At 40.5% G+C, this 23,808-nt stretch overlaps 1 protein-coding gene and 1 pseudogene across 7 annotated transcripts in view; both read left to right on the top strand.

Moving 5' to 3' along the window:
* Positions 1-23,808, top strand: part of Plekha5 (pleckstrin homology domain containing A5) — a 179,963-nt gene that overhangs the window by 49,436 nt on the left and 106,719 nt on the right. The window lies entirely within an intron of this gene.
* Positions 15,439-15,539, top strand: LOC129680443 (U6 spliceosomal RNA; annotated as a pseudogene).

Raw genomic sequence — 23,808 nt, 5'->3', positions numbered from 1 at the left:
CTCTTGGCATAGAGGGTAGACAGCGTTTTGCTGCTATGCGTGAGTGGTGACGAACTACACTACTGTGAATTACAGTCTTGCTTGGACATTAGAGTGTAAAGTCAGTATCATCAGCGCAGTGTCTAATTGTTTCTGGCATGCTGAAGAAATAGAGATGACTCATAGCGGGAACTTAGCTGATGTCAGAATCGTTACCAGTTCCCTATGTGAGCTCCTGTTTGTGTTCGCCTTTATTCTTGCAAGACCACCACTGAGTGAGTCTTAAATGAGACTCCCCCCCAAAGAACCATTCCTAGGTTGCACAGGGTGAAATTACAAAAGAAGCGGCTGCAGGAGCCAGTTTCCAAAGACATTGAAAAATGAAGAGGAAGCCTTGCGTTGCAAAGAGCCAGCACAAGAGTTTGGAAAAGCAACGAGGAGAGTCAGGGCTCAGAGTGTGTGCTGACTAATTATTTCCTCAGACACCAGTATATTTGGATCAAGAGTTGACATGAGGTTGCACCAAACTAACAAGCTTCTGCACAGGAAGGAACTAAAAGATTAGTAAGCCAGCTATAAGATGGAGAAAAACCTTTTTATGTGACAGCAGATTTATATCTAAAATACATCAGAAATTAAATGCCAAAAGGACAAATAATCAGTGAGCAAGTTGGCAAACAAACTGAATTAAAATAATAATAAATATTAAAATAATAAATATCTTAAGCCGTGAGGAAACACAAATCAAAACCACACATTCCATCCCACCCTTAGTCAGATGGCTATCATGAAGAAAACAAATCTAAACAGAAAACAAAAGCAAATGCTGGGTTAGGATGTAGAAGGAAAGGAACTCTTACATACTGCTACTGGGAATGTAAATTAGCACACTCATTATGTAAATGAGTATTGAAGTTCCTTCAAAAGTTAGAAATAGAACTACCATATGATTTAGCTATACCACCCCTGGGAAGGAATCCAAGTCAACATACACCAAAGATGCTCTTTGCATCACACTTATTTCTGGTCTAGTCGAAATAAACATGGAGTGGCACCAGTGCCCATCACCAGGTGAGTGGGTAGCGAAAACAGGCCATATAACCAACATAGTAATTCAGCTGTAGAGAAGAATGGAATCAAGCCATTTGCAGGAAAATGGATGGAGCTGAGCTCATCACACATGTTAAACACAGTACAACGGTCTGTGGCAGGTATTGCATGTTTCCTTTTATGTGAAGCCTAAGGAGAAGGAAAAGAAAGGGCAGGGGTGCTGGGCTGTTGGCAGGCAGCAAGACAAGGTAATACATGAATATGATCAAAGTATGTTACATATATGTGTAAAAATATAACTATTAGGGCCATTATGTATAGTAAGTATGTATTCATAAAAAGAGTAGTATTTTGTGTCAATGATTTTAAATACTTGCCCAACAGTCACTGTACACATAAGGCTTTTTAAAAACCCTAAAACCATATCTCTCACCCTGTACAAAAGTCACCTTGACCTTATTTTAATAACTGAAACTGGTGGCTTACATAGTGAGTTCCAGGCCAACCACAGCTACATAGTCAGATAGGGATCTGCAAAAAGAACAAATAAACATAAAAAAAAAAAAAGGAAAACAAAACCAAAGTTGCTAATCATAAATAGGCTAATGAAATGAATAGACAGTTCTCAAAAGAAGCACAAGTAGCCATTACTATTTTTAGAAGCAGATAAACATCCCTGCCTATCAGGAAAATACAAATTAAAACTAGTCTGAGATACCACCTTACCCAGTCAAAAGTGTCAGTGACATTGGTGCTAGTGATAATGTGAGGAAAGAGGAACCCTTTATTCACTGCTGATGGGCGGGCATCCTAATGCAGCCATTATTGGAATTGGTATGGAGAGTTCTCCAAAATTTAAAACTAGTGCTATGAAATGACCAGTCTGTACCATTCCTGGGCATGTGCCCAAAAGTCTACATCCCCTGCCCTAGAGATACCTGTACATTCATGTTACTGCTGCTCTGCTCACAATAGCAAGTGGAACTAGACATAATCATTAATACTTAGATGGATACTGAAAATATGGCATTTACATTGAATGAAGTTTAATTCAGCTGTAAAGGAAAATGAAGTCATGAAGTTTGCAGAGACGTGCTTGCTTTTGGTTTGAATCTTACAGAAGTATTTCATTTATAGAGAAGTGCCATTATTTCTACTTACAACAGGGAGGTCAAAGGTATAGAAATAAATTTTAGAAAACTATTTATGAGGAAAGAAAGTGCTTAAATTTTGTTTGGTTGGTAAAGTACAAAATTAAGATAAAAAAGGTACCCAAAGTCAGTGAAAATTTGAAAATGAAAACCTGATTGCTGTCAGTGAGGTTAGTAATGATGTTACCAGTGAGTGAGGTGATTGAGAGCAGTTAGTCAGGAATAAATCTGGGGCTGGCACCATGCTGTGTAGTTGGTCCTCTAGAGTAGGGACCAATCCAGCCTGTTCAAGTAAAACTTTGTTGGAACATATTCCTGCTCATTTGGTTATGTCTTATCTATGACTATTTTCTCATTACATAGGGATAGTTGATAGTCGTGCCAGAAACCACTTATGTGGTTCACAATACCTAAAATATTTACTGTCTGTTGTGCAATAAGCTCCTTAGCTTCTGTTTTAGGTTTTTGGTTTTTGTTTTTTTTTTTTGTTTGTTTTTGTTTTTTTGTTTTTTGTTTTGTTTTGTTTTGTTTTTTGAGACAGGGTTTCTCTATATAGCCCTGGCTATCCTGGACTTCCTTCATAGACGATGCTGGCCTTGAACTCATAGAGATCCTCCTGCCTCTGCCTCTCGGAGTGCTGGGATTACAGGCATGTGCCACTGTGCCTGGCTCTGTTTTAGATTAAAAAACAAAAACAAAAAACCCTTTTAAAATTATTTTATGAGTGTTTTGCTTGTATGCAAGTGTATGTACCACATATGTGCCTGATGTCCTTGGAAGAAGAGGACATTGGATCCCCTGCAACTGGAGTTACAGATGGTTGTGAGCCACCTTGTGGTACTGGGAATCAAACACAGGTCTGGAACAGCAAGTTCCTTTAACCATGGAGCCATCTCTGCCGATCTTGTTTTAGACTTCCACATTACATGATATGTTTAGGGGCATGGGTATAATGTGTGAGTCAAAGACAGCAGCTCATAAAGAAACTAAGCATTAAAAAGGTGTACTGTTAATGTCTTTGTGTTTTTTTAGAAAGGGCTAGAATATAGTGATTTGTGAGAATGTTGCTTCATTAGGCTGGACTTTGTTTTTAAAGATAGTTCAGGAAGCCAGCATTTGACAAGTAAATCTGAGCATTATGAAAAGGCAGTTTAATTTTTTTTTTCCTTCATCCTAAATTGGAAGTTAGGTTGGAATATTACAAATTACTTGGGAATCTATTCTGTTTTGTGTAGTGTTTTTGTCTTATTATAACGTAAGTAAGTATAATCGTGAGAATAAAGCTCCTTAGTTGTGTTCTTCCTCCATTCTGCTGCAGAGTGATGTTTAGAGTTACATTTATTCACCAGCCTTCTGATGTACTGCAGATAAACTGGCTGAAGTCCCTGTAGAGAGGCACAGGGACATGAAGCTAAGCATCTGTACAGTTGCAGTAAGGCATCTCAAGTGAAGTATGCTTGCAATACTACACAGCCCAGTAAATCCTACTGAATCGCTGCTCACTGTCCGTTCACTATTGCTGTTTTTGTCAGGCTGACATGGAGCGTACAGACCTTCTGCCGCAGTGTTCTGAGTGGAGAGAACTGAAAACTTGTTTCTCCTTGCCCACAATAAAACCTACTTTCTTAAACTAAAATAATGTATTCCATATGTAGTATATCTTAAGGTTGATGGATAAAAAGGTATTTGGAGGCACTAGGTGTGGTTATGCATTTCTGTAAACTTAGCGCTTGGGAAGTGGAAATAGGAGGATCAAGAATTTGAGGCCAGGTCCTGCAGGACCTCCACAACGAAGGGCCACAACAGGATTTCTGAGAGGAGTCCCAGTAAGGATCCACTATTGATGGGATAGCACAAGCCAGAGGCCTCCAACCACACCAATGATTCAGTGCAGCGAACATTTCAAAGTAAACCTGTTTGGGCAAAAGGGTATACTGTATGACACACCACAGCTTCCACAGTGAGATTTTTTTTTTCTTTAGTGGGTAAGGTTGCAAGTGCAGAGGGTGATATGGAGGGATAAGGAGATGAATGGGATTGGGGGTGCATGTTGTGAAATTCACAAAGAATCCATAAAAAGTTTTTTAAAAAAAAAAGTGTTTGAGGCTAGCATAGGCTATATATCAACACTGTCTCAAAAACAAACCAAAAAAAATGTAAATGATTTAGAGAGGAGAACAGATATCATCTATTGGGTACTTAAACTGTCCTAGATAATTTTCAAACATTACTTCATTTAATGTTTATAATTCCATAAAATGAAAAGTCGTGTTCTTCCCATTCATACATGAATAAACCAAAACTTAGTCTCTTGCAAAGCTGGTAGCCAGACTAGAATCTGAGTGTGAAAATTCTCCTCGCATACCTCTCCAAACCTTATTGCTGAACTGGGTGCCTTTTCTTTCTCCTCCCATCTTTTCCTATGGCCTTCCTTTTGTTTTCACTGCCAGCTACACAACTAACTTGATGGTACATCATACAGCACAAAAGCACTCTGTAGAAAGTGAGTCAGCATGCTTCCTCTGTTGCCCACTGCAGGTAGCTTGTGTTTATTCTGTCTTCCACAGTAGTGTCTATAGTTCAGCCTTTGTTTTCAGCAGCTACATGCCGTGTTCCACAGTATAGATAAGCTTTACTTTCAAGCTGTTCTAGGTCATTCTCTTGACTTCTGGCATCTTGTCTTCTTTGTCACTGTTTACATAATTTTGCCTAATGAGCATCTGGTGTTTGTCTTGCCTACACTGATTAAGACGACCGAAATGTTGAAGTACATCCATCTAGTTTTAGATTTAAAAGGGCAATAGTTTTTGTTCTTCCTATGACCTTAAACAATATTTTATTGCATCTGAATTTCTTCAATTGTGTTTCAGTAAAATTCAATCATTTGTGTTTTTGTAAATTCATTTGCAAGGCCCTTTGCATGCCATATGCCAACAGTCACCATACATCTGCACCTGCAACCCTTCCCTGAGCTCATGTGAGCTGAAATACAGTGTCTCGTGGAGACAGTTAGAAAACAACTCTGCAAGCTTTGCAAGCATCCTTAATCTCTCTCCTTTACTCAACAACCCTGTACCTCCTATTGGTAGGCCCAGTTGACACTTTCCCCTTCTAAAAGTGTCCCAGATGTGCCTTCTCCTATGTCTCTTCCATACCTCCCATCTGTGCCACCACCATCTCTCCCATTATGGTAGCCTCTCAGCTTTTCCAAGCTCTGCCGTTGATCTTTTCTGATTCAATCTCCACACTATAGCTGAGCACATCTTCTCCAAGTGTAAACATGAGCAGCTTTCCCATTGCTCTGAGAGGATGCCCAGATCCTTTGCCTGGCCCGAGAATCCAGTAATAGCTGACTTCCAGTATATCAGATCTCATCGCCTCACCGTGTTCCCTCACCCTCCTATACTTGGCTGTACAGGCTTTCTTTCTTCTCTTTAGAATGCCAAGCTTAGAGTCTAAATTTAGCTTGCCCAATCTGCTTCCCCCCCACTTTTGTGTCATTAAGTCAGTGCTTAAACACTGATCCTCAACTCTCGGTCACCATTCCCTGGCTTAGCTCTGCACAACCTTTCTCTGAAGTAGATTCTCTGATTCTTCCCTGTGAGGTTGTCAGCCTGGGAGGCAGGCTTTAGTGCTGTGTTTGCCACAGACTGTACTCAGCACACATTCACAGAATGAATAAACAAAGGGAACAAATTTCTTTTAGAAGTGGCAGATTTCCACAATACTTAAGGTAATGTTCTAGTCATCTCATTAACAATATTCTTAGCAGAACAGGAAAAAAAAAAAAAAACCCATGACTTCTGATTGGGGGAGGGGTATTAAGCAGTTACTATACTGTTTCTTAGCCGTAATAATAGCTCTGTCCCAACCCTGGCTAATCTTTTCACTTATATAATGCGATATTTTTAAATATTTTTTTCTTACACCTTTATTCAGAAGCAAGATTGTCTTGTATGTCCTTTATATTTCTAGTAAAGCATGAGAGGCTTTTTTCCTAGTTTAAGTACTGCCTGTAGCAACAGACAACTTAAATGCCAAAATAATGTATAATTAGGTCTATTCATTATCTTGCCACATGTTAAGTAAATGCTAAGGGTTTATTGCTACAGTAAAAGTCAATGGTATATTTAAGCTTCTTTTATGAAATTTTATTTTAAAATTTATAATTCTTTGTCAGTAGTAAATTTATTATGTAGAATTTATACCTCTGCCAAAGACTCCTATAAATGTATATGTCCCTCACCAAAGATCTTCTTGTTACTGCTCCCCCCCATTTAACAACCCATGGGGCTCATTTTCTAAGTTTATTCGTTTTGTTCTCTGTGTGTTTTGCCTGCATTCATGTCTTTGCACCCTGTGCATGCTTGGTGGCCCTTTGGCCCTCTCTAGCCTCTCTAGTGCCTTTTAATTTATTATTTTTAATTGTGTGTGTGAGTGTGTGTATGTGTGTGTTATGTTTATGTGAGTGCACTGCCCACAGCGGCCAGAAGAAGGCTTATGATGCATTGGAGCTGGAGTTATAGGCAGTTATAAGCTACCCAGTGTTGAGTGCTAGGACACAAACTTAGCTCCTGGGCGAGCAGCCACATTCTTCACAACTGAGCCATCTCTTTAGCCCCTCAGTTTCTTGATGTATGGTTGAAGAGTCCTAAAGCTTAATAGTTATTAAAAATTAATATTTTAAAAATCAAATTACTTTCTTTTTTTTCTACTGCCTTCTGACACCCTGGGTGAGAAATGTATAAAACATGAAGAAGAGTCTTTGGCAGCAGTGAGGATTCTGTCAGTGCTTTGTGAATGATTGGCACTGTGTGGAACTGGCACTATCATTGATTTGTCTCCAAGAATGAAAATGGTTACAGTGATGACAGGTCTATTTACGACTAATGAGTTTTCTTCTAAAGTTCAAGATCCTTTTTCTAACTTGTGGTTTTTCTTCTCATGTTCAAGTTCCTTTAGCCACTGTTCCCTTCCCTGGCTGATTAGACCTTCTTTAGACTTCTCATAAGTATTTGGCAGTGTGATCTTGAGGGCTTCCAACTAGTGGCTCAGTAGTCAACTGTAACTATATGAAATTTGATATAGTTATATTATGAGGTCCTCTCAATGTTAAATACTAGTGAAAAACATCTGAGCAGGGGGCCTAAGTCCTTTCCATGCATGGTCTTTCGTTAGGGCATCAGTCTCCTTAAGCTCCCCTGGACCCAGATTAATTGCTTCTATTGATCTTCTTGTGGAGCGCCTATCTATTCCCCTCCCCTACTCTTCCATAAGACTCCCTGCGCTCTGCCCAAAGTGTTGCTGTGAGTCTCAGCATCTGCTTTGATCCCCTCCTGGGTGGAGTCTTTCAAAGGACATCTATGGAAGGCTCCTGTCCTGTTCTCTCTCTTCAGCAATTTCTGGTGTCTATTCTATTTGCCCTTCTGAATGAGAATTAAGCATCCTCTCTAGGGTCCTCCTTGTTACTTAGCTTCTTTAGGTCTGTGAGTTTTAGTATGGTTATCCTCTATTGTATGGCTAATATTCGCTTATAAGTGAGTATATTCCAGAAATGCTTGTCTTTCTTGGCCTCACTCTGTGTAACACTAGATTACAGCCTTTGCATCTGTGAGGATGTGGAATAGTAATAGGGTGTGCTGCATAGGGTGCATGAAAAAGTGAAACTATATGTTTGAATTATTAATAAATGCTAGCCCTGCTTATTGCCTTTTAAAGGGAGCATTGGCCGCAGAGCAACACTCTAATGGAAAGAAGTCCTCGTGTTTTGGAATACAGACAGCTAGAGTCAAAGTGTATGAAATATACTATAGCTTTGCTACTTTCTGCCTTTGTGAACACCAGTGAGTCATGACTGGTTCCATGTTTCCCCTTTCTGATCTTTATTTGAGATTTTTAACAGAGTTATCACATGAGGCTATTACAAGGGCAAATGTTAATCTTCATAAAGGTTGATTACCGTGCTTGACATAAACACTCAATAACACAAGTTGTTTTGAAAAGACATAGCTGAGATAAGAGTTTTTTCTTCTGCAGCAAGCAAGCATGGACGGAATGAGTGTAGTGATGTGTTTTCATATTGGCACAGCGGGAGTACACTTGGTTATCTGGCTGATAGCCCTTCACTTGAGATCGCAGAGATGCTAGAGAAGGGTCTAAACAGCTGACAGTCAGGAGTCAGATTGTTCTAGTTATCCATGTCTTAGCTTATTTAAAGGGAAAAACTAACATTGGTGATTTAACAGTTCTTCAGTATTCAATGCTTAATTTTTATGAATTCCCTAGAGAGGGTGGTTTTTCTAATCTCTCAGAACCTCAGAATTTTAGTGTATGGCCTCACACAAAAAGACTAGATAAAAGACTTTTATTAAAGTGAATGTGTGTGAGCATGTACATATTTTCTAATGTTCTAAGCTACCCCAGATGGCTCTGCCGCAATCCTGAGGTAAACAAAATAACAACAAAGTGTAGTATGAGTCCCTGCCAATAAAGCACACAGCACCAAGTGTGAGTCCCAACATTACTGTAGAGGGCATAATGTCTCAGTGAGAGCCATGCATGCAAGGAAAAATGGGAGGTCTCTGTGTCTTCTACTCAGGTTGACTGGGAGCCTAACACTGCTCTAAAGTTTAAAAAAAAAAAACAAAAAACAAAAAAAAACAAACAAACAAACAAAAAAAAACCTGCAGGCAGAAACTCACTGAGGATAAACGTAGGAGTGCATGCTTGTCATCTGACCCAGGAAAATCATGAACATGAGCCTGGCCTGGGTAGCATACTGAGGTTCTGTCTCAAAACAGCTACAAAAAACTCATGTGCTCATTTCCACTCTTGGTCCTTGCATCACCCCTTGGCTAAGTGTCAGATAAAAAAAAAGATATATTTAAGTCTTCAGAGAACATGTGATTGTCAGAGAAATAGATGATGTCTTTGTTGAATTCTTTAAGCATTCATTCTTATTGGGAAACATTTGGAGAATGTTTGTTTCAGACTTTGCTGGTAAAAAGGATAAGCCAGTCAAATAAAGAATGATTACATAACAGAGATTAATTAAACAATAACAAAAGTATGGCAGTGTGTATCTGTAATTCTACTCAAAAGACTGAGCAGGCAGTCACAAACTCACAGTCTGCTGGGCTACATAGTGTAACCCTGTCTTAAACAATGAAACAAAGGACCTCTAATTACTATGAACACTTACATTGAATGTATAAAAGGGGGAAATTGATGCTGAAGGGAAGTGGTGTGGAGAGATGTAAAGGGAAATGAAAGAACAGGATGGCACCTGTGTTGCCTATGTTCTGTTTCCTCTTGACCTGTCCTCCCTACCTTCTCATGTGTGTGTGTGTGTGTGTGTGTGTGTGTGTGTGTGTGTGTGTTTTCTTTTAGACTTTTTTACTCTGCAGTAGTTTTAAACATAACCAAACTTTTCCATTGCTCAGAGTATAGGGTGCTGCCTGCTTCCAGATTCCCTCTCAGAAAAGTTAGCTTATTTTTTTTCTCTTCCTAGTGTTGACACCATCTTTGTTGATTTAGGCAGTGTCACTGCCCAAGTCCCCATGTCCTGGGCCACTGTCTAGCCTCCCGCTGGTCATCCCTTGTCCTTTCTATCCATAGCCTGAGCATTCATCTAGGCATTTCAGAACTTTACCTTATAAAAATGCAAATAATTTTCCTTATCAGAATGCTTTCTACACTCCCTCTAGACTCTCAGTCTGTTGTGTGACTCTCGGTACCTGCTTTTATCTTTTGTTCTTTCTCTTCCTAGGCTTTTTCTTCAAAGATGGAATGTTCTGCAGCTACCTATAGACCTAAAGCTCCAAAGCTCTTTGACAGTAAGAATGCTGGAGAAAATGTTTTGTGATAGTTTTCTTTGAACTTAACAAAGTTTTCCCTAGGAAAGTGTTAAAATTAAATGTAGTTCCATATTCTTCTCTCTTACGGTCCTCTCCCAGCCCTCAGGCTAGGTGTTAAATGCAAGGTTTATTGTTTTGTTTGTTTGTTTTTGTACTTCTTGTGGGCCTTGAACTTGCTATATAGCCAAGACTGGCTCAATCTCACAATCTTCCTGCCTCTGTCTTCTTAGTTCTGGGATTACAGGGAAATATTTCTTTTCTTTTCTTTTTGTGACCAGAAGGACTGTGAAGAAGAAATAAACTGCTGATATGCTAATTTGTGCCCACTTACTGATAGACCTAGCTTTGCTCCACCCAGAGGCTTGCTGCCTTCATCTTTGTGCGTGTCAAGTTTACAGACACTTCCTACAAATACTTCTCGGTTTTTGCTTGTCTGCTCAGAGGGAAAATGGGAAGTGGGTATGAAAGATTTGTGCGGTTGGGTTTTGCTGGACTGGACTGAAATGGAGCAGGAACAAGTTTCCGTCATCCCAAAATCCATGGCTGTTGCTACAGCTTACCCAGCAAACCACGATGAACTGTTTATGTTCTAGTAGAAATGCATATGTATAAACTCAGGAAGTTCTGCCATTTTTATAAATTTGTTCTTTAAAATATACAATTTTGCCTAGCAAGCCTCTTAATCTCACGAGGTAGGTGGGGGGGGGGCTCTTTCTGAGTTGATGGTCAGCCAGATAGATGGACAGATGGATGAACGGATGAACGAGGACACAAACACACACATCACATACACACACTGGCACAAGCACCAAAAAAACAAATTTTAAAAGATTGTTTTCTACACTTGGCAGTATTTGGATCATGCCTGGTGTTTTGCAACAGCATTTATATTATATAATCTGTAAGTTAGAAAAAATAGCCTTTAATTTGAAGTTAACAAACAAACATTGGCACAAATGTATATGAGCATTTCACTTCACTGCTATTTACACAGGAAAAATTAAACACTTCTATAGAGAAGACTAAAGAAGCAACCAAGTTGTTTGTGGGTAGGGCTGAAAGTAAAGAGCAAGCGATAGTGATGAAAAGCAGCACCACCTAGCTCACTGATGGAGCTGCCTGCTGGTAAGCAGGAGGACAGACAGGTGAAAAGTGAAATGGATTCTAGTTGGTTTGCTTTACCATGCTTGTATTTACATTTGGAGGGTCACATATTAGATGTCTTAAAATTGCAGTTAACTCCAGCATCTTGGCATATTGTGTTGACAGTTGAGTATTGACACTTGAGGCTGGAGATGGCACAGCCAATAAGAGCATTGCTGCGCACAGATGCCTGTCATTTCAGCTCCAGGGAGGTCTAAGCCTCTCTCCTGTGCCACCCATACTCATGTGCACAGACCCACAGAGAGACATAAATAAAAAGAAAATAAACCTTTAAAAATATTGAAGCATAAGGGTGTGATTTAATGAAAGAATAGAAGCAGTTCTTACTTGTCAAGTTAAATGAAGCACCAAGATCACAGAGTTAAAATCCAGCCGGTTGGCTTGGCAGTGTGTGTAGTGATTACAGTTAATGATCTTTGAGTGTGCAGCTCTGTGAGTTTGTTTGGAAGTAGGTCATGGCATGCTGAGGTACCAAGTTATTTAAGTTGGATACTGAGCATGCTCACAGGAGGGACCTGCTCCAGAAGATTGCAGTGTGCTTCAGCTTCTGGTGGAAAGAGCAGAAGGAAGAGCACAGTGTCTTCATTCTGTCGGAAAGCAGAAGCCTGAGGTGAAGAGCACAGCGCAACATAGTTAGCAAAAGACTTTTTGGTGAGTGCTTGGTTTACTCTGCTTTGTCTGTCCTCAGTAAGCTGTCTGTCTGTGCATTTACTTACATCTGTATCTCATTTTGTGCTGAGCCGAAGCTGCATGGAGCTAGTACACACAGCTCTGGAGAAAACTGTTCCACACTCTTAAGTGTCATCCTTCAAAAATACTGTCAGTGCATTTCTGAGGGGACAAGCTCACAAACTGCTGTGATAACACTTCCCAGTGCCTTCCACAGCAGCATTGCTCTTTGTGCTGAATAGTGGTGGTGGAATTGTGTGCCGAGAGACCATGATTTTTCTGTTCAGGCAGTTTAGCGTTCTTGTTTTTTGCAAACTCATATTTCACTGTTCTTGCTTTATAGTGAAATCACAACTTTTGCCTTTACAGTTCTATCCTGTATTTGGTAAAGTAATAGATCAAGACTTGTTTAGCATAAGGTCAGTTATTCAATGAAAATAAAAGTGTGTTTACAGTAATGTACACATATTTAGGTGGTTCAGAAAAAAATTTGCTTGACCATACAGCTAGTCATTTAAAATTAGAAAGTAAAACGAAAACAACAGTACATTTTAAATGTACTACAATTCTATATCCAGCTTTGGAATCTGTTCTGTTTTTAGCTATTGCATTAACTATGGAAGAGTATAGAACAATGTTTTGCTGTTTTTAGTTGCTTGCTAGGACGATAATCTTAAGTATGATTTTCAATTTTTTTAATATGAAGTGTTTATGTTTTAGCATGGACTTTAAAGAAAGATACTTTTTATATGTTTTTACATATTTTATTCTTAAAACACCAGGTAGTATTTATAATCTTTTATTGTTGTTTTTAGTGAAGACTATGCTTTACTATTTGGAATAAATAGCATTGACAATCAAGTCTTCTGGGTATTCTGGAGAGTCAAATTCTGCCTCCGAGCTTGGGATAACTGCTATAGCTTTTGAAGATTTGAGAGAAAGCATAAAATTACCATGTATCTTTCCTTGGGAAAAATTGTGTTATACACCCGAATGTCAGGTAGGGAGTTTGAGGGTTAGCGGATACTTTGAAGAATGTGTGGGGAGAATACTGAACTCTCAGTGCTGTACGTGCCCCGCAGTTACGTGATGCTTTCCTAAAATACCTCAATTGTGTGAACTGCCCCCGCTATGCCATTTTCCAGGATCGGCACATGGGAAGGAGGTGGGTGTGCATTTAAGCTTGGAGATGCATAAAGAGAAGGTTAGCAGTTAGACATGGAGGTGGGTGAAGGTGCTCAGGAAATCTGTCCCATTTCTCAACACTGACTCCTACTCATGACCTTGGGTATCACAAGTATCATTTGTCTGCACTTATTTTTAGTGTAAGACTTTGCTGTGTAAATAGCAAGTTCTATAAAGTGTCTACTATGTTTATTGCCTGTGCTGTGCCTGGATTCGAGACTATAACACACTGCCGTGAGACACTAAGCAGCTCCACTTATATGAATTTTGCTGACTTTTTCTCTAAATATTTCAGATGAACAAAATGTGTAAATCTCTGTTGATGTCAGAGTTAATTGGTGTATTTAGTCCTGTTTGCCTCTCCTCATTGAGCACTACAGTTCATCAGTAGAAGAGAGACAACAAAAGACTTGCTTTTTGTTGTTGTTGTTGTTGTTGTTGTTTAAGCACATAGAACCAGTGGGAAAGATGCAAGGAAGGGAATGTGAAACGTTGCTGATTGCAAAGGCTGCCTGGCTCTAAAGGAAGCATAGGTCTGTTCATAGTCAAGCCAGTGCGTTCATCTCCCAATGAAGGGACACTCATTTAACCTCTGCAACACTCACCGGCGCTCGAAGCTCCTGAGGGGCCCTGAGTGATAATGGGCCTTGTTATCAAGTCATTTGAAAAAAGCAAGCTATGAAGGCGTTTACAGAGAATGTGGCCTTTTCCCATGCTGCTCAAGGACTTACTTTCTCCTGGAACATAGTTTTCTTTGAAAAGAAAAACTATAAAGCCACTAAATATTTGGCAGGCATTCTGATAATCCTAGCAGGAGCTCTGCTCAGTATAGACATGAGTGAGGCCACCCTACTGGGGAAGAGTTCCAAGGCAAGGCGTGTGCATGGTGAGCCTTAGCTAACAGGGCCAGCCATATGCTAAACCTGCCTTCTTAAAGTTGTGCAATGCCCCAGCCATGGTTTGTGCAAAACCACGAAGCATAGACAGATACTACGTCAGGATTGTGTGGTGAAAGAGTGGTGAAGTAGAGACTTTTATAATTCTCTCAAGTTTCTGTTTTTCTTAGTCCTTAGTCAGATGTGGTGGGCATGCCTGGAAACCAGTGCTCAGGAGACAGAGGCACTCCAGGCCAACCTGGGCAGTAGATAGCCAGATTTTGTCTTTTGAGGAAAAAAACACAAGGTTTTCATTGATTATTTCTGTAAAAAAAAAAAAAAAAAAAAAAAAAAAAAAAATTCAGAAGAGGTTATTTGTAGTAAGAAAGGAAGTTGCTGTTATAGTCTGGTAGACCTGGACACCTGATCCATTTCCTGCCATCTGTAATTTCATATAGATATCATCATTTCACTGGTTTTTTTTAAACTATAAACAGAAATATGTCTATTTTTTTAATCTGAGAAAACCAAAGTTATTTTTAGACAGGTGTTAGTAGCAAAAGAGCTGATCAAATAAGTGTTACCTTAATTTCATAATTAAAAAAATATTACGTATCTTATTTTAAAACCCAGTCTTGCAAAAGCATAATTATTTATTTAAAATTATTTATGTATGTAGTGTGTATGTATGAGTGCTCTGTCTGCATGTATGCCTGCATACCAGTAAGGGGCATCAGATCTTATTATAGATGCTTACTGGAAATTGAACTCAGGACCTCTTGAAGAGCAGCCAGTGCTTTTAAATGCTAAGCCATCTTTCTGGCCTCCAAGCGTACTGATTCATAAACAACAATATACTCAGTGTGTTTTATTTTATTAGATTTATTTATGTGTATAAGTACTTTGCTCAAATATATGTCTGTGTACCACATACAAGCCGTGCTTGAGGGCTAGGAAGAGAGTGTTGAATCTCCTGGAACAGGAGTTATGGATAATTAAGAGCTGACATTGGAGTCTAGAAATCAAGCCCAGGTCCTCTGCAAGAACAGGTGTTCTTAACCACTGCGCCATCTCTCCATAGCAATATGGTCAAGAGAGAGAAAGACAGAGAAACAGAGAGAGAGAGAGAGAGAGACAGTTCATTTTTTTAAACCAGCTTTATTTTGCACTGTTTTTGTTTTATTTTATTTTGGCTTTTGAGACATCACTGTAGACAGTGGTGGCCTTGAACTCTTAGTCCTTCTACATCTACCTTCTAAGTAGAATTATCTCCGGTCCTGGTTCCACATCAACTTTACTCCTGTGTGCTCCTGCTGTAATCTGCACAGTAGGAGCATTAAATAAACTTGACTAAGTTTCACTCTGGTTTAGCCTGTATTATAGTCTCATCACTTGGAAGGCAGGAGAATCAGGAGTTTACAAACATCCTTAGTTATATAAAAACTTTAAGGCCATCCAGGGCCACACAAGACCTTGTCTTTAAAAACTACTTTTAAAAATTATTTTCACGTGCTCACTTCAGCACATATACTAAAATTGGAACGATACAGAGATTAGCATGGCCCCTGCGCAAGGACAACATGCCAATTCGTGAAGCGTTCCATATTTTTTTAAAATCTGTACACCTAAGGAAGCTAATCAGGAAGGAGGACTCTGGCTAAGATGCTCAATCCCCATTCAGAAAGGCAAAGAGGATGGACATTGGAGGAGGGAGAAAACAGGGAACAGGATAGCAGCCTACAACAGAGGGCCTCTGAAAGGCTCTACCCTGCAGGATATTGAGGCAGGTGCTGAGACTCATAGCCAAACTTTGGGCAGAGTACAGGGAATCTTATGAAAGAAGTGGGAGATAGTAAGACTTGGAGAGGACAGGAGCTCCACAAGGACAGCAACAGATCCAAAAAGTCTGGGCCCAGGGGTCTTTTCTGAAACTGATACTACAGCCAAGGATCACTCATGGAGATGGCCTGGAACCCCTGCACAGAGGTAGCCTATGGCAGTTCAGTGTTCAAGTGGCCTCCATAGTAATGGCGACAGGGACTGTCTCTGACATGAACTGATTGGCCTGCTCTTTGATCACCTCCCCCTGAGGGGGGATCAGCCTTACCAGGCCACAGAGGAAGACAACGCAGCCACTCCTGATGAGACCTGATAGACTAGAATGAGAAGGAAAGGGAGGAGGACCTCCCTTATCAGTGGACTGGGAGAGGGACACAGGTGGAGAAGAAGGAGGGGTGGGTATGGGAGGCAGGAAGAAGGGAGGTACAGGGGGGATGCAAAGTGAATAAACTGTAATTAATAAAAATAATTTAAAAATAAAAAATATTTTCATTATATTTAACTATACTTATGTGTGTGGCACATGAGTGCAGACAACACTGATGACAGGGGTGTCAAATGCCCCTGGAGCTAGAGCTGCAGATGGTTGTGGTGTAGGTCCTAGGAGAGCAGAATGTATGCTTAACCATTGAGCCATCTCTCCAGCCTCAGCTTTTTCCCCCCAGATGTTTTTTTCTGTTACTGTAAGAGCCATGTCAACTAAAATTACATTTAGGTGAGTGTGAATTTCTCATTTAGTCGAACTGGACAGGCTAACGTGTGGTTGGCATTAACCACATGCAGATTTGTTTAGTTTCATTCTGTTGGGGGCAGGGTGGAAAGCCAGAACTCTAGAGAGGTTATTCTCTGTCTTTGTGATGATTGCTGTTCTAATAAAACTATTAAGACAGTCAAACTGAAGCCTACCATGGTGGTGCACACCTTTAGTCCTAGACCTCAAGGAGGCAGAGGTAGATGGATCCCTATGAGTTCATGCCCAGCCTGGTCTACAAAATAAGTCCAGGCAAGGCTACATGTAGCCTGTCTCGGAAAAGAAAGAAAGAATCAAACTAAAGCCAGGTGGTGGTGGCACACACCTTTATTCTAGTACGTGGGAGGCAGAGGCAGGTGTATTTCTGACTTCCAGACCAGCCTGGTCTATGGAGCAAGTTCCAAGGCAGCTAAGGCTACACAGAGAGATGCTGTCTTGAAAAAGAAACAAACAAATAAGAATCCAACTGAGATTATTAGCTACTGTTATGTGGCTCAGTTCTTTGTAATTATTTGTACCCAGTAAATTCTGAGGTCCATGAGTGATGCTACTCAGTATAACTCTTCAGTGGTAGGGCAGGTCAGCTATGACACAGGCAAAGAACGTGTCAAGTAGTGTCTTCCCAGAGACCTATACTTTGTCTTTTCTCTGGTATATTTCTTCTGGTATATGGCTTTTTGGCAAATTTAAGGTGGTTCAGTAGACTCAATATAAAAGTAGTATATATTAAGGAGTTCTCAGGTATGAATGACTTAAGATAGTGTCTTAGTGTTGTATTGCTGTGAAGAGATGCCATAACCATGCCAAACTCTTATAAAAATACATCATTTAAGTGGGGCTGGCTCGCAGTTTCAGAGGTTTGATATGTTATTTTCATGGTGGAAAGAAGCATAGTGATGTGCAGGGACATAGTGCTGGAGAAGTTGAGAGTTCTACATCCAGATCTGTGGACATCAGGAAGAGCTATTGAAACCGTAAAGCCCACCCCCGGTGTCAGGCTTCCTCCAACAAGGGCTTACCTCCTATTTTCTCCTGGGTAGTGCCAATCTCTGATGACTAAGTGTCCAAATATATGAGGCAGTGGGGCCATTCTTATTCATTCCACCACAATAGGTTCATTAGAATTATGTGATTGCTTACCCTAAGCCAACTGTAGTTGAGCTAGTAGCAACATGGCTCCCAAGCACACAGAAAGTGCATCTGTAGCTCAGCTTCTGTCTGGAATGGCCTCAGGGTTTTGATGGTCCCTTTAGTTTGTCAGCTTCTCTGATTGTAGCTCTTTGGTGGTTTCCTCTGGACTCGTTTTGTTTTAGAGCTGTTTAATCATTTCTTTTTCTTGAGGTCATTCTGGTTTTCTTCACATCCGTCTACTCTCATATCTAGGTCTTTGCTAACAACTGTTTCATATGAATCCTTCAGGAAGCTAAATGCTATAATTGAGTGTGCTCTACATGTATTTCCCATTCAAGTGCTAAATTGGAGCTCAGTCCCCACAGTTGAGGGCAGTAGAGGGGTGTTGAGGTGGTGAGTCTCTTAGAGGCGAGGTCTAATGGTTGGACCGTGTCTGTGTTTGGTGCTTTTCGTGGACTCTGGCACAGGATTGGGTTGCTGTAAAAAGAAGAGCCTGAGTTTCTCACCGTCTCCCATGTGATTCCTCCACATTATGTTCCCCCATTGTAATCTCATCTGTGTAGAGGTCCTCGTCAGTGTCCCAACAGTGACTTTCTGCTTCTAAAACACTAAACCAAATGTATCTCTTTTATGTTTTCTCAGCTGTTGTTTTGTTACAGAAATAGAAAACAGAATGTTCACTACATGTGTGCGTTTGAGTCTAATTAAGTCTCTCTTAGCATTCTCTTGTGTGTGAGCTGTTTCCTTTAGGAGTTGTCACCTGAAGAGTAACAAGTAAGGACCAGTGCTAGCAAGGTGGCCCAGCAGTTATGCCGCTTGCTACACAAGCTTGGCCCATGACCTTGATCCTCGCAGTCCACAGAAAGGTGGAAGAAGAGAGAGGACTTCAGAAAGTTGTCCTCTAAACTCCACACATACCCACACTCAAGCACTGTAACAATAGTAATAAAGGTTAGAGACGAAAAGTGAGGACTCACCTAAAATAAAAGCAGTAATAGTGACAGTAGCCTCTCGGGTTTGTCTTTATTTTTGATACTACCTCAAGTTACACAGGCCGGTGGCCGAAGGTGATGTGAGTTGCAGATCTGCCGGCAGTAAGTCTAGGTTTCTAAGCATTCAGAACTTTCTTTCCTTCCACATAGAAATCTTATTTTCCTGCCTCCCCTCTGTTACTGCTGGGCTTGGGGGAGGCTGTCTCAGATCTGTCCTATCTAGAGTGAATTTTCATTTGACAAGCTGTTGGCATGCTTCCTTACACATCTACATCTGTCCTACATTTTCACTGAAGTCTAGCCTTTAAAATGGTTTGAACTGGGGCTGGAGAAATGTCCCAATGGTTAAGAGCACTCATGGGCTGCTCTTACAGAGGACCTGGATCTGATTCTGAGCAACCACATGGTGGTTCTAAGCATCTGTTCCTCCAGATGCCTCCAACAACACCAGGTGTGCACGTGGTACGTAGATATTCACGTAGGCAAAATACCATATATAGGTAATTTGTATTATTTGAATTGCAGCATGTACCATAATCCTCAGTTCTTCAAGTAAATGTGTGGACGCCTCCCTTTATTCCAATTTTGAGTGTTCAATAATTTTTCTTTCTCATGATAGACGATTCCTTCCCTGGTGATCCTGAATGCTGCCGGGGTGGTTGGAAAATAGCCTTTATTCCCATGTTGACTGGAATCTTAGACCTTCTGCCTCATCATTGAAATATCTGTCAGTTGCCCTGCTATTCCACTTGCTCACTTCAGGGACTTTTTGTTTGATGTTCTTTGAGAAATTGATAATTGGATTTAGTTGTAGCTTGCCTTGAGTTCGAGCATCCCTGTTATATCCGAAATCTAGCTCGAAGAGCAGTTTTCCTTGCATTTAGCCATTGGCTGTGTGTACTCTCCAGTTCTCATTTACTCTGAGAAGAGCATGTACAAATAAATACTAATGGATCTGGGGCCAAGACTTCTTACTCTTTACTGCTTAGGAGCTCCAGGTGAGATGGTTGCTGTACCCCACTATGTGATCACCAAAGGTTAGTCTTATTACTTTCCCTGAGACTGGAGATAGATACTAAGTTTGGTATCTTGGTGGCTTACTAGCTATATTTAACCAAAAGTAACATGTCAGATGTTGAATGTACAATTTAGTAAGCCTAAAATAAAAACAAATACATGTCCTAGCAAAATCTTTTTTAAATTCTGAGATTTTTAACATTTTTCGAATATAAATTGAAAATACTTGGGGGCTGAGAGGATGTTTCAGTGGGTAAGAGTGCTTGCTCTGCAAGCATGGGGCCTGAATTCAGATACCCAGCGTGCACCTAGAGCGATAGGCATGGTTGCATGTGCCTGTCATCCTAGCCACTCCTGCCCACCCAGCCTCCAATTCAGTGAGGCCCGATCCTAAGGCAACAAGGTGGTGAACTTTGTGTGGGGCCTACAGGGCACTACCAGCATAGACTGCATACACACACAAGTAAAATAAGCAAGTAGATTAACTGCTTTGCAAAGATATGAAGTGACAGATCCTAGCATGGGGTCTATACTGAAAACCAGGAGAATCCTCCAAATGATGTCATTTTGCTTAGAAGAGTTTTCATGGGAGTTCAGAGTTAGTTCAAGAAATTGATTGGTCACTGTCTTCTTGGAATGAAGTCATCTTGGTAGCTCTGTTCTCTCTGACACAAATCTTTGGGCTTTTTTTCCTTGCTTACATAAACGATGATATTTTTCCTTTGTGTATTAAAAAAATAGATACATCTTAGATAAAACTTATTTTCTTTGGTGTAAACCTTTTCCTTGAGATAAATCTCTGAAATGTATAGGTCAGTGAGAAAGTATGATTTGTCTACTAAAGGCAATTTTATGAATTTACCAGAAACCTTTGTTTTTAGAGGAAGTTGCTAACGCAGCAAGGAGGAGGTGGGAAGAGAGAATGCACAGTACAGTTAATATCTAGCCAGCTGTGCATCCAGGAAATAGATAACTGAACCTTAGAAAATAGGGCCAAAGCCCTGCCATATAAACAAATGTAAATCTTAAGGGAAAGAACAGGAGCGTTGGCAAAGCCAGCACTGCTTCCTTCTGTTGTAACCACCACATCCCTCATTTTCTGTCTACTAAGAGCTAAGAATTAAAAGTATCTTTTGAGCCTGGTGACAGCGGCAGTGAAAGCCTAATCCCAGTCCTCAGGAGGTAGAGGTAGGCAGAGCTTGATGAGAGTTTGAGGCCAGTGTGGTGTACAGAGTAAGTTTCAGGGTGGTTAAGGCTACAGAGAAGAAAACCCTGTCGAGAGAGAGAGAGAGAGAGAGAGAAAGAAAGAAAGAAAGAAAGAAAGAAAGAAAGAAAGAAAGAAAGAAAGAAAGAAAGAGGGAGAGAGAAAGAAAGAAAGAAAGGTTCAATCTCTGTAAAACTGACATAAAAGTAGGAGAAATTGTCCTTTGAAATTGTCCAAAGATTGTCCTCTGACCTCCACATATGTTTCATGGCATATACTTGTGTATGCATGCATGCACACACACACACACATACATATTTTTAAAAAGTAAAAGAAATAAAATTAAATTTTAATCATTATAAAGCAGTCTCAAAGCTAGCCAATATAATACACTGAATTTTGGCTTCTTGGCTAAGTTGAGTCTTTAAAGGTCAGATTATAATTTAACAATAATTATTCAATTTACAAATAAAATTAATCAGAGGAGTTAGTATAGTGCTGATTTTAGTACATATTATATCTGTATTTATGGAGCGTTTTATTTTGTAACAAGTTCTCATGTGGTACCTGATGGCCTCAAATAGGCCAGGTAGCTAAGGCTGGCTTTGAACACACTTAATTCCCTGGCTTATATGTCATAGGAACTAGGATTGTAGGTGTGAACCACCAAGCCTAGCTTATATTTGTTTTGTTGTTGTAGTAGTTTTCTAGAATATATACAGCAAATTAATCATGGTGGCTTACATCTATAATCCCAGTACCCAGGACTGAGGCAGGAGGATCCCCATGAATTTAAGGCCAGCCTGGGTTAGATAGCAAGGTCCTATCTTAAAACATCGACAGAAACAAAAATTCAATATGATCATTGAAGTACAGCTAAGACCTAAAGGCTTACACCTTCCCTCCTTCACAGTGTGAAAGGAAAGAGCAGGAGAGCCAGAAAACACCTGTTGGCTTGTCCAGAGACAGCATCTCGTGCGTTTGTAAGAGATGTCAGTGCAGCAATAGGCAAGTGTGCAGTGTTTGCAGCAAGCAAGCAGGTGGCCTAAGGTTTTTCACTGCAGCCGCCGCTGGAGGTGAGCTGTGAGAACAGTACTGCCACACTTGAGTACAGCCAGTGCTGAGGGGTGCCCAGCTGATAAAGTCCTTCCAGTAGTTACGTTATATGTGGTATGCGTGTGTGTCTGTGTTTCCCAGGCGGGGTTTCACCTTTTAGTCCACACTGATCCCAATTATCTTGGCCTCCTGAGTGCAAGGGTTACAGGTGTGCACCCACAACTGGCTAGTTGGTTAGGTTGTGTTGGGGTAAATCCTAAGTTGTCTGATAACCCCAGCAAGGCAGAGGCAGGTGGATCTCTATTGAGGCCAGCCTGGTCTGTCTGCTACAGCTGCTGCTGCAGTCTGCCTGCTATGATTCCTTTTAAAAGATGCTTTTCTCTTAGTTTTTCTTCCTCTCTGACAAACTGTTGTCCAAGATTTTTTCAATACTGTCAATTGTAACTGTCATATTTCTGTTTTGATGGCATTTTACAATCAAAGCAGAACTAACATACAGCAGTATTGTCAGCATGAAGTAAACCACATTGCTGGTATTTGCTTGTGATCATCAGTAGTGGAGATGCTGAATACTTCAATTCTATGTTATAATTTTGACTTTTAAACTCATGTGGCAAATTAATAAAACCACAGGAGAGATTTGTGAAGCTTTCTAGACCCTTGTGTTCTGTGCTCACACTCCCTCCACTATGCGAGAGAGAAGATGACAAATGAGAGACTACAGCACAATAGAACAAGCTTGCAAAAGCAGTAGATTAGTTGCTTATGTGGAGTATGTGTGGGCTCTGATGGGTTACTAGGTAGACACAGGGTTTGTGTGTGCAATGTGAAAAGCCTGATATGAGACCCAGCACACTGTGCTCAGTAAAGTTTAATTGTGCTTGATAATGCTGCTGCCACCGCCATCAAGCCTGTTGTAGGGAAAAGGTGGGAATTTAAATCAGAGCATATGTGTGTAAGGGGTATGATGAAAAATATGTGTGTGGGGTCCTGGAGAGATGGCTTGGCAGTGGAGAACACTGGCTGTTCTTCCAGGGGCCCTGAGTTCCCAGTACCCACAGAGCAGTTCACAACCTTGAGATCTCATGAGATCTGATGCCCTCTTCTGGCATGCATATGTACATGCAGACAAAACACTTTTAAATAAAATACATAAATCTTAAAAAAAAAAAAAAATACAGTGCATGAGAAAATTTAGAAGGTCAATCCAGAGACCCATGGTCAGAGCTAAAGAGCATTTAGCAGAGTCCAAGAATATAAAGATTTCCAGGTGTCAAAAGCTGTGTAGATACCAAAAGAATGAGAATCAGAGGCCGTTGTTATGCTGATCATGAGACTATTGATTGACCTTTAACAATGCAGTTTCAACAGAATGATTGACGTGAGCTCTAGAAGAGTTTGGCTGGGAGAGGATGGAAGAACACTATCTGTCTTTATTCCCAAACAAATGTATCTGCTCTTCAAGAGCTTATTCTGAGACCAGTAAGATCAGGCTAAGCTCAAGCTTGAAGGCCACGTAGTGGAAGGAAAAACTGCTTCTGCAAGTTATCCCTGACTCTCCAACCCCCACCTCCACCTCAACTGCAGCTTGGCATGTGCGCCCCCACACAGACACACACAATAAATGAGTAAAGGAATGTTTTTAAAAACATAAAGCCATGGCTTGCTCCCATTTAGCTAGGTGATAGCCATTCTAATGGATGCATGCTGTTTGAAGGCCCATCACCCTACATTGTCAAGGGACCACCAGTTGATACTGGTTTCTTCAGTAAACTAAAATGGATGACAGTCTGCCCAGACTTTTTTTTTTTTTTTTTTTTTCCAAAACTTGAGACTTGAAAAGCAGCTGGGCTTTCTGGGACCTGGGGTGAGCTGGAAAAGGTCAGGGC

The sequence above is a fragment of the Psammomys obesus genome, unplaced genomic scaffold (assembly GCF_907164565.1).
Source record: "Psammomys obesus unplaced genomic scaffold, mPsaObe1.curated_primary_1811, whole genome shotgun sequence".
Taxonomy (NCBI): domain Eukaryota; kingdom Metazoa; phylum Chordata; class Mammalia; order Rodentia; family Muridae; genus Psammomys; species Psammomys obesus.
Note: the sequence above shows the minus strand (reverse complement) of the source record. Positions and strands in the feature narration are given on the sequence as shown.